Source organism: Thamnophis elegans, chromosome 3 (genome assembly GCF_009769535.1).
Source record: "Thamnophis elegans isolate rThaEle1 chromosome 3, rThaEle1.pri, whole genome shotgun sequence".
NCBI lineage: Eukaryota > Metazoa > Chordata > Lepidosauria > Squamata > Colubridae > Thamnophis > Thamnophis elegans.
In genome coordinates, this window is record NC_045543.1 from 40,140,119 (window position 1) to 40,155,313 (window position 15,195).

Here is a 15,195-nt window from a genome sequence, read left to right on the forward strand (position 1 = left end):
GTTCTAACTGCCTTGAAGGATGTGATGATTTGCCATCTTCTCAAGAGGCCATAATGGACCCAGCCACATTGGATAAATGTCATCTAGTTTCCAACCTTTCCTATTTCCTCAAAGATTAATCAGAGGGTGGTAGCCACTCAGCTTCAAAGGCACCTAGAAGAAGCAGATTATCTGGATCCTTTTTAGTCAGGACTCAGACCAGGTTTGAAATGGGATGACTGCCTCCTGGTAACCTCCGGTGAGCTCGGAACTGAGATGATGTGTTCATCCTATCCTCCTGAATCTCTCAGCAGTTTTCAGTACTTCTGACATGACAAGTAATACTGTTTAAGCTTACCCAACACTTGGAGGCTGTGAAGGTCTGGCTAGGGAAGATCTGGCTGCAACTCCATTCTAGCAAGATGACTTTGAGATATTGAAATCTGAAAATTTGTCATCTATCAATGAAGTAAAGTAGCAGTCTCCCAAGCAGAGTTGAAATACAATTGGGGGGTCCTCCTGGCTCCTGCTAGAGAATCTGGTAACAAGCATAGCTAAGGGGACCTTTTCACAAATTTGTCTTATGTGATAATTGTGTCCATTCCTGGATGGACGTCCCTGTTCATAGCAATAGCATTTAGACTTGTATACTGCTTCACAGTGCTCTACATCCCTCTCTAAGTGGTTTACAGAGTCAGCATATTGCTCCCAACAATCTGGGTCCTCATTTTACTGACCTCAGAAGGATGGAAGGCTGAGTCAACTTAGAATCTGGTGAGATTAGAACTGCCAAATTGCAGGCAGAAGCTGGCAGTACTGCAGTCTAATCACTGCGCCACCACAGTTCTTCAATCACTCATGTCCTACTCACTTCCTCATTTGGACTACTGCAACTACTATACAGGTAGTCCTTGACTTCCATCATTTGTTTAGTGACTATTCAAAGATATCACCGCATTGGGGGGGAAATGACTTAATTCCGGGCCCCACACTTACAACCATTACAACATCCTCAAAATCATGTGATTAAAATTTGGGGGCTTGGCAACCAACATGTATTCACAACAGTTGCAACATCCCAGAATCGTATGGTTGCCATTTGCAATTCAAAGTGCTGGTTATAACCTTGAAAGCCCTGAATGGCATGAAGTCAGATTATTTGCAGGGTTGTGTTACCCTAAGGACATGTACCTGTCCACTTTCATCAAATAAGGGTGGGTTTGCTATAGGGCCCCTCTATTAAATGGTGTCATCTGGCAGGACTGAGGAAGCAAGACTCTTCTGTAGCTGTGCCAGCCCTATGCCCTGAGATAGGAGGGTCCCTATCTTCCTTGCCTTTCAGAAGCCCTTGACCTTTCTTTTGTGGTATTTGGTGGCCTGTAAGAGTTTTCATCTTGTGTTTTTATTATTTGTGTGTTGCTTTATATAAGTAACCATGTAATTTTTTAATAAACACTTGTAAGTAGAATCCTCCCAAATCTATAAATCTCCAAGCGATTTATAGCATAGACACACAAACATATACCAATCTTCCAAGATCTAATTTAAAAGTGCAAAATAATGATCGGCTGAAACTAAAACTGCATTTTAAGAGGCGCAGAGAGTGTTTAACTCTCACTAGAAAAGTGAGGATAGATTTTTAACATGTTCGTATCAGTGCCTATGTGGCAAGCCATTTTAGTTCTATATTTCTGTGCAAAATATCCTTATGCTTTTGGACACAAAATGACTCTGCCATCCTTTCAAAGGAGAACAGTTGAATTCTTTTTTAGAATATTGTGTCTTTCTTGGTCATGCTAATGACCTAATCAGTTTATCAATTGAAGAAACAGAATTACCAGGCTCATGAGAATCAACTGATAATGAATGCATTGCTGTTGCAAAATTCATTAGGAAAATGTGCAAGATTAAACTAAGAAAATAAGAAGCACATGTAGCTAACTATCAAGTAGTGTTATTGTCTCTTAGTTGCTGTTCAACCAGGACCATAAAGCATGGGATAGCAGGAAAGCAACAAGCAAGTTGGGTATTCATATGTAACATCAGATTTAACTTTAAAACTTTAACTCAGTTAAGAGATTCATCTATCACCTTCCCAATATGAAAAGAATGAGAGTGCAAAAGTTGGCTTGAAACTCAACATTAAGAAATCTAAGATCATGGCATCCAGCCCTCTCAATTACTGGCAAATAGATGGGGAAGAAATTGGGATAGTGACAGATTTTATTTTCCTGGGCTCCAAGATCACCACAGATGGGAATTGCAGCCAAGAAATTAAAATACGCTTTCTCCTGGGGAGGAAAGCTATGGCAAATCTAGCATACTAAAAGAGACATCACCCTGCCAACAAATGTGCATATAGTCAAAACTGTGGTTTTCCCAGTTGCAATAAATGGCTGTGAAAGTTGGATCATAAGAAAGGCTAAGCACCAAAGAATTGACACTTTGAACTATGATACTGGAGAAGACTTCTGTGAGTCCCTTGGACTGCAAAGCAATCAAACCAGTCAGTCCTAGAGGAGATCAACCCTAACTGCTCTTTAGAAGGCCAGATCCTGAAGATGAAACTCAAGTACTTTGGCCACCTAACGAGAAGGAAAGACTCACTGGAGAAGAGCCTAATGCGGGGAAAGATTGAGGGCAAAAGAAAAAGGAGATGACAGAGAATGAGGTGGCTGGATGGAGTCACCAAAGCAGAAGGTGTGAGCTTAAATGGATTCCTGAGGATGGTTAAAGGACAGGAAGGCAGAAGGAACATGTCTGTTGGGTCACGATGGGTCGGACATGACTTCCAACTAATAACAAAATTAGGATAAACTGATGATCCAGCTGACTTTTATGGACAACTGCAGTGTGGTGCTCAGAATGTTGGCTGTGACTATGAAAATGCAGCTTTAAGTTCCAACTTATTCCTACACTTCATCAACTAACTTTGGGGCAGTCATTTTTCCTCTGTAAGAACAACTTCTCAAAGTTGCAGTTATTGGGATGAAATGAAGGTGGATTCCCTTGTGAGCAATCCTGAACTCATTATACAAAGATGATATACAAATGTAATGAGGAAATACTATGTGTTTGTAATATGTTATTTTAAAAGAACAAAAAGCTCAATCTTTTCTTCAATAAGTTTGGCTGAAGTCCTTATCAATTCTGACAGTTTTAATAGAGCTTTTATGATAGTGAAGGAAGATTAAAAAAGATAATGAGAGATGAAGGCACATGGACATAGCAGCTTCGTGGAATAGAGTATATCCACAAACCTGCAGCCATGCTGTTATGGCAACATTGCAATAAACCTTATAGGGGATCCTGCCAAGGCTCTAATTGAGGCTCTAATGCTAAATCAATATTATAGAAACCCTTCTGAGCGCAGTGTAAATATATGCTCAAAGACCAAGATATTGGAAGCCCCACAAATGGTATGGTAACTTTTACAGAAGGGAGACAGAAGATTGGTTGCAGTTGCTGTACTTTCAGATGAAAATGTAAGTAAGCACTGAGAGCTACAGGCAGTCCTTGACTTATAACCATTCATTTAGCAACTGTTTGAAGTTACAATGGCACTAAAACAAGCCCTTGCACTTACAACTGTCATAGCATCCCCACGGTCATGTGATCAAAAGGTGGACATTTGGCCTCAGCATGTATTCATAATGGTTGCAGCATCTCAGTGTCATGTGATTGTCATTTGTGACCTTCCCAGCTGGCTTCTGAGAAGTAAACTCAATGGGGAAGCCAGATTCGCTTAACAAGCATGGTTCATTTAACAACTGCAGTGGTTGGCTTAACTATAACAAATAAGATCATGATTCAGATGCAACTCCTTGCTTAGCAATAGAAATGGAAATGCTGCTCCCGCTACCTGTATGGGAAAGCAGTGAGAAATCCCTCCCATGAAAACAAGGCCAACCCTATAAGCTGTAGAAGTGGGATAAAAGTTGCCTTTCCAATAATGAAAAAGTATTACACACTCCAAGGAGTGAAAATCCTTGTTTGGACAAATTCTGAGCAAGGGACAATGATGCATCAGTGCTGGAGGACTTCTGTATCATGGCAATATTGCCAGTAGGTGTGGTAGGTTATAGCTGGTGGAGCTAAAAAAGATGCTTGGCATGATGCTAGGTCATAAATTCAAATCCACAATGGTGCTTTCACATAAAGGTAGTTACCCTAGTTTAAGCAAACATGCTGTCTTAGCTAATATATACTCATACTGAGTATATCATGGATTGGCAATACCAATTTAATCCTTGGAAAGCATAATATTCAATTTATTGCTGACAGAGCCCCAAATGTGATTACAGGAATGTCATTACCATTCTGAGCCTTCTCGATCAATAAGTTCAGCTGATTCAGTGCAAGACCTAGGCTTGAGTCAAAGGGGGGATCTGTCTGGGGAATAAGTCATCCTGAGACCCAAAACAAGAGATCTTTCCCCTTCGTCCTTGGGTGAAGGGCAACTTAACAAGTACAGACCAGCAAAATCGTCTTTCAAGTCAGGCTGCAAATTACATATTATTTATCCTGTTTTTATGGAACCACTTAGTGGATCATCCATCTAGGTTTGCTACACAGATGTTTGGAATATAATCAGCAATCATTGCTGTGAAATCCCTGGAGGGCTATGAACAGAGAGGCATGATTATTAAAGCTAATATTTCCTTTCCAGTGTAGCAGATAAACTAGTTACCAGTGATGTATTTACAGGGAATTTGACACCTGAGGACTGATAAAAACAGCAAACAGTGCCAAACTAAGTTGAAGGTAGGGAAGCAGATTGCTCAAACACTGGATTGGAATTCCAGCTAACATCACTGAGCTGCTGTCTGCTGCCTGTTTCTGCCATCTGTTATTTTCTCTAATCTGTAAGCTGATAAACATGGCCTGTTACAGAGAGATGACATAATTTTCCATAAACAGACAAAGCTTCAAACAAACTAGCCAAGTAGCCAATAATGCAATCACTGCACTGCCCTCTCAGTCTTAATGTCCTTATATCCATTGCATTTATATTTATATATGCATATAGTATTGCTTAATTAGAAATCCATTCAATGTCATGTTGAAGTGCTTTTCTTTGTGGTTTGTAAATGCATTTGTGTGTGTAAGCACATGGGTAGATGGGCACATTTGCAAACACATATGAAATGTTATGAGGTAAATTGGTTTTGGTTTAAGATCAATCACTGGGGTTTTTTCCCTTTGCCTTTACATAATGGCCCTCTGAGATTAAACTTACTAAAAATTATTAAATTATTGATTCCAGCAAGAATCTGAAGAACCTGAAATTCTTATTTGGCCATTATAATGATAAAGATCAGTAAGAAATGATTGCACACCTGAACATTCCTGTACTTTGAGCCCCTTGAACAGAATGTCCAGACAAGAGTAGATGCCATCTACATAAAAAGATGCAGAAAGATACCCCACGTTCTGGCAGAAATAGAGATGTCCTCATAGTGATATTTAGTGTGCCTAGAGAGGTGGTCTCTGACAGAAAACCACTTGAAGAGACTAGAAGCCATTTGAAACGTGGTTTACAGACAGCTGTTACGTATAAACTGGGTTGACAAAATCAGAAATGAGGAGGTGATAAGCCGCCTGAGAAAGCCAAGGGAGATCATCAAAGCCAATAAAAAGCCAAAGTTAGAATATTTTGGACATGAGATGCAACACCCAGAAAAATACACCATACTTCACTTAATCCTCCAGGGAAAGATTGAAGGCAAATGAGTTTCAATCAAAAGAAAAACATCATGGCTTCAAAATCTAAGGGATTTGTTTGGACAAAACTCAACAGCACTTTTTCAGGTGGCTGTTGATAAAGATAGGATCGGCAACATGATCAGCAACGTTCGATGACGATATGGAAGGAGGAGGAGGAGAAGAGGGAGAAGAAGGAACAGTGTGCTATGTCTGTATGTTGCCTTCATGTAGGACTCTTTGCTCAGAAGTTTGTTTTCTTCCCAGCACTGCCACTTACAGAAAAAGTCAGATATAGGCCATAATGGAGGAGGGGGCTCTGTTTTTGTCTGTTTTTATTCCCTTTGGTAGGATTATCAACCTACCTGCCACTGGTGCTGCATGAATTAGAAAACTATTTATCTCTGCTTTCTGATCCAACAGGAGAAGATACAAATGGAAGCCACATTCTCTAGCAGGAAATTTTTTAAGACAGGATAAATAAAATTGCCCATGATTCTCTGTAGACAGAGCAATGAAAGAGCAAATGGTTCAAATATTCCACTGAGCTGTCCCCATGAGGGCATATACATTGATGAGGCAGAATATTTTGGTAGCATCCCAACAAGATGGCTGACAGGATCCAACCTGGCCAAAGTGAAGGATTGAGGGAACTTTAGGAATATGATAGATGGCTGGCACATAGATGTTTGAAAAAACTCAGAGGTACTTCAAGATTTAAGCTGATTTGAAAATCAATGTCTAGATGCACTATATGCATTATCAAAACCCAAGCTTTCCAACAAGAGCCTTAGATAATGTCAATTTACGTCAACCAGGTTGACTTAAAGTGATCTTTTTAATGGCAGATGGAAGTGATCCTGAGAGATAGGAGGAAGAACCACAGACCAAACAACCAGTATGTAAAATATGACTCAGCCCACAGATGAGGGGGAAGTGGTGGCAATATGGGAAACATTCAGGAGGACTCCCCTCCCCTCATTTTCCAGAGAATAAAAGGAAAGGAGGAAAACAACACTTTCAGTCTTGAACTATTTCTTAATATGACTTTACACTAAAGATAAAAACCCCTCATTGTGCTTCTTGTCTGGATTACATTGGTGGGCTAAAATTCCTAGAGAACTAGAAGAGGAGATCCATTAGGAAAAAGATAACTTAAGCCAAAAGTTATAACAATGATATCAAGCTCTGCCATCCATAGAGTCTGGTTTGGCTATCACTAAATGAAATACAGCATTTTAAGGCCTCTTAGGAGCAAAAGAACAGCTTGATTAAACTTAGATTGAACAGCTTTAAGAATGTTTGTAATAGTACAGATTTGGCCATCATAGAAGAACTGGAAGATTGCCTTGGCAAAAAGATGTTATGAACTGCAGTAATGAAATGGGCTCCTTTAGAACTGAGAAAGCTTTGCTGAATAATACTGGTATATATTTAAAAAATGGCGTCTCTAGAACAGTGAGGCCAAAAACTGCATTATAGTACATGCCTACTCAAGAGCATTCCCATCAATTTGTCAATTATGAAAACAATGATAATTTCATGCAAATACTAGAACTGATAATTTGTTGTTTTATTTTTTTTCTCTGAGTGGAAAGAAGCTTTCCAGTGTCCTTATTCTCATCTGGGAGACAGATGTGATCACATCTGCACTGAAACGAGCTGGAACCTGTTAATTCAGAGGAGTGATGGCTTGGATTATTGGCTTTATTTACAAGCTACAAAGTAGAGGGGCAGAAATATCTCTGTCTCACTCGCTATGGGTAGTGACAGTTCTAGAGAGATGGTCCCAGGAGAACATTTGATACTCCGAATAGTGTTGAAATAGAGAGGCTGAATGGCAAGAAACAGCTTTTTATCAATTGAGAATCCCTTTTAGTATTTCCCACAGCCTCTCCTTTGGAATTAAAACAAGGTTGCAAAAGGGGGATTTCCCTGCTAAATGACAGAGAACCAAATAGTGGTCAAGATTTGATTGGTCCCTTCTGAAAACTGCTGCTCCCCTGTGAGGATGTTTTCAATATTAATGCAGTGCAACGGTTTTGAGGAGAAACAGTTAGTATACAGCTTGCTGATTGCATTTAGCAGGCTGATGGTGTATAATTGGCACAGTCTAATTCATCCCCTTTGTTTTTGTAGAGAGGGATAACAATGGCAGGGCTCCAGCCAGTAGGAAAACATGCTGAGCTGTTAATATGGGTGAATAGGTAGCCAGCACTGTTTCTCCCCCCACCCCCACCCTTTGTTCTCTCTTAATAATTCTAGAGGAGAAAGAATCGCCTCCTGGAATTTTTCCAGGTTTTAATTGGGAAATAAGGTCCCTGATCTCTAATGTGGACATGGGAGGCCACTTTCAGGAAGAACATTTCCAGAGTAGGTCAAACTGGATTATCTAAAAATTCCACTATGAAAATACTTTGATGGATATCTGGCAGATTGGACAAAAAAAATGTCTATCTTTAAGGGAGTTGTTAACTCAGCACCAGAATTGAGAAGGGCTCTTGAGCTTCAATTAAATTCTCCCTCTCCCAATTAAACAGTTTGAATGTAATATGACCGATGTTATGGCAGTCGGTGGGATTTCCTTTGCCATTCTAGAAGTTCTTTTATTCTAAACCCATCTTTTTCAGGTGAAACTGAGTGGGATTTTACTAGAAATTTTGTACCTGCTTACAATCATTTTTTGTCTTTCACTATCAAATTTCTCAACTACAATTCATCAAGCTATAAATCCTTCAAGTTGTTCTGCAGGTCTAACTTTTCCTTAGCTCCTCTGCTATCCCTTCCATTTATTATTATTATACAATTGTATCACAGCGGCCAGTTGTTTCGCCGGATTTGGCATTGGTTACTAGTCAGGCCCCACCCAGGGGCCTAGGACGTCATAACGTATTTTTGTAATATGCGTGCAGATCCGAGCAGTGCGGCTTTTTGCATTTGACTGATGGTGATTTTGTCAATTTTTAACTGTTTTAAATGTAATTCCAGTGCTTTCGGTATAGCACCCAGTGTGCCAATTACCACTGGAATTATCACTGCTGGTTTGTGCCATAGTCGTTGAATTTCGATTTTTAAGTCCTGGTATCTTGCAATTTTTTCATGTTCCTTCTCGGCGACCCTGCTATCACTGGTATTGCGATGTCTATGATTGTGACCTTATTTTTCTCAACCAGTGTGATGTCTGGTGTATTATGCGCCAGTATTTTGTATCTTGTTGAAATCCCACAAGATCTTGAGCATCTGATTTTCGGTGACTTTTTCAGGCTGATATTTCCACCAGTTTGTTGCTGTTTTAATATTATAATTTTTGCACAAATTCCAATGGATCATTTGTGCTACTGAATTGTGCCGCAATTTATAATCAGTCTGCGTGATTTTTTTACAGCAGCTGAGTATGTGATCAACAGTTTCATCAGCTTCTTTACAAAGTCTGCATTTGGCATCATCAGAGGATTTTTCGATTTTGGCCTTAATGGCATTTGTGCGGATAGCTTGTTCTTGCGCAGCCAGGATTAGTGACTCTGTTTCTTTCTTTAATGTACCTGTTGTTAACCATAACCAAGTTTGTTCACTGTCCACTTTATCTTTATTTTTTCCAGAAATTGGCCATGCAGTGCTTTGTTCTGCCAACTCTCCATTCTTGATTTTATCACATCTTTTCTGTATTCTTGTTTCGTCTGTTGGCCCTTCAGTAGATTTTTGTTCTTTACTTCGATTAATAGATGTTCTTGACTTTCTTTTAAATAATCAGCCAGTGCATGTTTTTCTTCTTCAACTGTTGCTTCACTTGTAATAATCCTCTGCCACCTGATTTTCGTGGCAGATATAGTCTATCAGTATCACCACGAGGATGTAAACTGTAGTGCATTGTCATTAGTTTCCTGGTTTTTCGGTCCAAAAGGTCCAAATCAGCTTGTGTCCAGTTAACTATACCAGCTGTGTATCTTATAACTGGTATTGCCCAGGTATTTATGGCCTTGATTGTATTTCCACCATTCAATTTAGATTTTAAAATTTTCCTAACTCTGTTGGTGTACTCGCCTGACAATAGTTTTTACTTCTCCATGCTTGATGTTATCCAACTGCAGAATGCCTAAGTATTTGTAGGCTTCATTTTCTTTGCATTTAATTAATTGGCCATTGGGCATTTCAATTCCCTCACATGCAGTGATTTTGCCCCTTTTTATGGATACAGCGGCACATTTTTCCATGCCAAACTGCATTGAAATATCGGTGCTGAATACTCGGACTGTGTTTGTCAATGATTGGATTTCTATTTCTGACTTTCCATAGAGTTTCAAATCATCCATATATAGTAAATGCAAAAAATTTTCAGCTTCCTTGGCTGTTTGGTAGCCTAATTTCATTTTTTTTAAGATTACTGATAGTGGGATCATTGCGATGATGAAGAGAAGAGGTGAAAGTGAATCACCCTGGAAAATTCCTCGCTTGATATAACCATTCGTAGATCTCATTCCCTACTGCCAACTCAGTTCTCCATTGTTTCATCGCCTTTTCAGTAAAGGATGTAATATTTTTGCTAATGCCAGTTGTTTCTAAGCATTTTATGATCCAACTATGTGGCAGTGAGTCAAATGCCTTTTTGTAATCAATCCAGACCATATTCAAGTTCGTTTTTCTGTTCTTACAATTTTCTAATATCATTTTATCAATTAGAAGCTGATCTTTTGTGCCCCTGCTCCTTCTTTTGTTGCCTTTTTGCTCTACTGGCAAGATGTTGTTTGTTTCCAAATAATCCATCATGTTATCTGCAATAATGCCTGTGAGTAATTTGAAGGTTGTTGGCAAGCATGTTATTGGTCTGTAGTTTTCAGGTGTTGTTCCTTTAGTTGCATCTTTCTGAATCAAGTATGTTTTTCCAGTTGTCAACCATTCATCAATTTGGCCCTTTTGTAAAATTTCACTCAGTTGCCTGGCCAATATTGCATGTAAACTGGTCAGTTGAGCCAGAAACCATGTAATTGGTCCTTTCCAGGTGATGTCCAATTCTTTACCTTTTTAACTCGATTTTTGACCATCTCAGTTGTTATTTCTATATACTACTACTATAATAATAATTATTATTATTATTATTATTATTATTATTATTATTATTGTTGTTGTTGTTGTACAATTGTATCACAGCGGCCAGTTGTTTCGCCGGATTTGGCATTGGTTACTAGTCGGGCTCCACCCAGGGGCCTAGGACGTCATAACGTATTTTCGTAATATGCGTGCAGATCCAAGCAGTGCAGCTTTTTGCATTTGACTGATGGTGATTTTGTCAATTTTTAACTGTTTTAAATGTAATTCCAGTGCTTTGGAATAGCACCCAGTGTGCCAATTACCACTGGAATTACCACTGCTGGTTTGTGCCATAGTCGTTGAATTTCGATTTTTAAGTCCTGGTATCTTGTGATTTTTTCATGTTCCTTCTCGGCGACCCTGCTATCACCTGGTATTGCGATGTCTATGATTGTGACCTATTATTATATTATTATTATTATTATTATTATATTATTATTATTATATTATACAATTGTATCACAGCAGCCAGTTGTTTCGCCAGATTTGGCATTGGTTATTATTATTATTAGCATTGCTTAATTTCCTTGGCATCATACAGTCAAGCATAGCTAAAAATATGGGTTTAAAAATGTCCCATTCTTATAGAAATAATTGGCTGTCAGACCTGGCCATCTTTGTCCTGTTGACCAGTTGGAGTGGAATGTGCCCAACAGTTCTGCAAAAGAACAGGATCAGCTCACAAAATAATCTTCATAGTATTAAGAAATATTGTAATAGTCAATTTTCACACGTGTGTGTGTCTGTGTGTGTGCATGGATTATAATAAATAATTATTGATTATGAAATGTACCTCCCACCTTTCTTCAAGGACCTCAAGTTAGCTCCAGTATTACCTCCTTAATGTCCTCAACACTACACTAACCATGTGAGGTAGGCTGTATTATAGTCGTCACCTATTGAGCTTCCCTCCAGATGAATTTGGACAATATTATACCAGAACAATACTGCTTTTTTTTTTTTGCATCACCCTTCCAGTCTGTACAACAATATGGCTGTGGCAGGACTGTGGGTATTTCTGTTACTCCTAATTCAGAAGGACTTGTGTCAATCAATTGAAACCAGGGCCACCAAAGTCAATCATTCTCTTCCTGGGGTGATTTTGGTGCATTGGATTTGAGCCATGTATGTTTTGGACGCTTTGGAAAAGGACTGGAAAATGGGTTTCATATTCTTTTGAGGGGGGGGGGGTTCTGAGTGTACCCAAGGACTGATAGAGCCTTTGGCTCAAAGCCTGCTTCCTGTAATTCAGTAAGAGGAAAGAACCTCAATAGATTGCTTTTTATCTAAGTCAGTCAATTCTAGTAACATACATGCTAATATTGAGTATGAAACCTAAAGACATTCTTTCTTTCCAGTTCTGATGACTACCTACCCATATGCATGCATACCCAACACTTTATTCGGTTTCAAGGTAAGCTCATTATGATAAGTGCAGAAAAGAATAAAAATCTGAAGCCAAAGCAAAGCGATAAGAAAATAAAAGAAAATCCAAGTCTAATTTTACCAACATCATACACTAAATGTACTAAACCCTTCTTGCTTTTCTACCCTTGCAAACCATGTACCATAATAATTATCCTTTAGTGTAGGATCCCAATATTGCAAATGGGAGCAATATGCACAAGGTGAGGTGTCACACCTGGAGGCCATTTTTCCAGGAACTTGGAACTTTGAAGAAACTCAAGCCTCAGAGTCTTCTTTCATTGGGGGTGGGTTACTTGGAACCTTGAATTAGGTTTATTGTGGGCCACCTATTACAAAGAATAGATTCTCAACCACAAACCTGACATTTTGCTAATTATTAAAGCAGTTGCCAGGCAGAAGTACTGCAGATTAGGCTATCATCAGAAAAGAGGAAGCTGAGCCTAAAGAAGGAATGAGGCAAGGCAAACCCTCCATAGTTTCTTGGACTGTAAAGTGAGGTGGGAGAGTTGAAAGTTCAGACTTGCAAAATTTGGTTAATGTAACCTTAATAATAAGGTTACAGCTAGAACTTCTGGGTGTGCTTCTTAGCTGGACTACCTCACAAGGCTGACATTGCCTCAAACATTATACAATCTTGTTGCTGATGAGACTTTTGAGAGATGCCGGTACACATGAGGGCTGATTGGTTCATTTCCATTCAGGCTAGAAATCACTGCTGTGGGAGTGTAAAACTTTAATGATACAGCTCCCCCTCTGGGTAACTTTGGGCCACCCCTTTCTGCCACTTGAAACTGTTTCCAAGCTCAGAGGATTAGTGTCCTTCATTTTGAAGGACACATTGCTACATGCTCTGCAGCATGCCAAACCTGTTTAAGTTGCCTGGCAACTGTTATATTTACTTTCGTCACACTGACAAAGAGGCATTCGATGTAATAAATTATGCCAAGAATCACCTCTCTTTCCCTGTCTTGTCTCTTCTCCTGCAGTCATAATTTGTTTTCTCAAAGTGGCTTTCTAGATGGAAAGAACGAAGCTGGAAATGGGGCTTAAGTAGTGCAGGTGTCCCTCATTTCTTCCTTCATAATAAACCACACCACTTTGCATGTCTTGTCAGCACTAAATACAGAGCATTTCCTTCTTGCAGACTGTGCCTATCTGGGTCTCAGTTCCAGTAATAATGAACCAGCAGTAAGTAATTGTGAGTTATCTCTGTTGTCAAAAAAAATCAGCCTTGCAAATGTCTGCTATAAATTTAGTGAGTTTGCGTCTCTTTTTGATATTTCAAAGATCTTTGTTGCTTAGTTAATTTTTACAAATTGCTAGAGTTCCTTCCTATACTTCTAAAGATCACAGATCATTCATTGAAAGAAAGAGTTTAGTTTTCTGACTTTTTAAAAATAGTTTTTGACTACTAAGAACAGAAACTGAATACATTTGTTATGTACATCAGTTCACTTGACTTAGGTAAAACATGAGTTCATTTGACCAACATCAGGATTCATTGTGGAAGATTCATTAGTTTATTGGCTTTATAATTATATTCTGCCATTATAAACTGCTTGACTATGAGCTAAACAGAAATAGATGTGGCATTCACCAAAGTATGGTGTACACACACACACACACTTCACAACCATTAATGTAGTCTAGAAGGGTTACAATCAATGGTAGGTTCCTACCAGTTCGGACCAGTTTGGCAGAACTGGTAGCCAAGATCGAACTGGTCTCTGTTTCCATGAAAGTGGGCCTGCCCGCCTGCCCCCAGGTTATACTGACCTTTATTTCTTCTCTGAAGCCCAGCTGATCAGTGGCGGCAGACTGAATTGCCGCCCCTCAGCTGTTTTCCTTGCTCCTTTCCTTATTTGTAATATGGAAGTTCAATTTTGTTAAACTGAGCACATGCCACATGTGAAGTGAACCGGTTGTTCAGCCGGTAGGAATCCACCCCGGTTACAATTATAGTTTATTTTAGCAGAGTTAGTGCCACCTATGGATTATTTTCATGACTTGCCCAAATAATCCTTCAGGGTTTTTTTTTCAAAGTATTTTTCTTCTTATGAACAGAACTAATCTTCCATGTGACAAGAATTACCTACATTAAAAAATTCTACCCCAAAGCCCAATGATATCAGTTATTCTGAGGAGATCTAGCAAGTGTATAAAGCAACATGATACTGTTCAAATCATAGCTTTCTGGGAACAGTTTCTTTATACATTAATTTGCCTGAGCTGACTTCCATGAACCTTATTACAGTTTTCATTGGAAATAACGATTTCTTTCATTGACAGAGAGCAGAGGGACACCAATATAGTGATGTGTAATCTTTTTCTATTGTTATAAAAACATGGGAATACCAAAAGTGTACCAAATTTTTGAATGTTTTCTATAATCAGTTAATAATCACCAATCACTTAAAATTAGCCTGTGATTTTTCTACAATTATATTCTAAATTCCTTCTGAAACAGAATCTAAATGTTAATTGCTCAGTGGGATATAAAATTCTCATTTTAAGAGAAGCAATTACATCATCTATATTAGATGAATGGACTTCAATTTGCATGCTAGAATATTTGGGGAGTTAATCCACATACCCGAAATTGTCCAGGTGAGGAACACACTGCCTAAAAAAGAAAAATCTCCAATTTTATCAATGTGTATTATTGCCTTTGTTTCTTTGCATTTTTGATTTCTATCTTCTGTACCACACATTCAAATTCAATTTTATACCTTCCAGTCAGTTTTGACTCCTGGTTACTGCCTCCTGCAATTTTTCTGGCAGCGTTTTTCAGAAGGAGGCCTCAATTATCCTAGATGTCCATCTATTTTCACACTCCTGGCAATAATATCAGGCACTGGCATGATATCATCAGCTCTCCCTGTGTTTCTTACTGAAGAGAAAGACCTTTATATGTGAAATGATAAAACTGCAAATGAACCTTCTTGATATCAGTTTTTTCAGTGCTCGTTCTAACTTTTCTGGGGATATTTCAATCCCAGA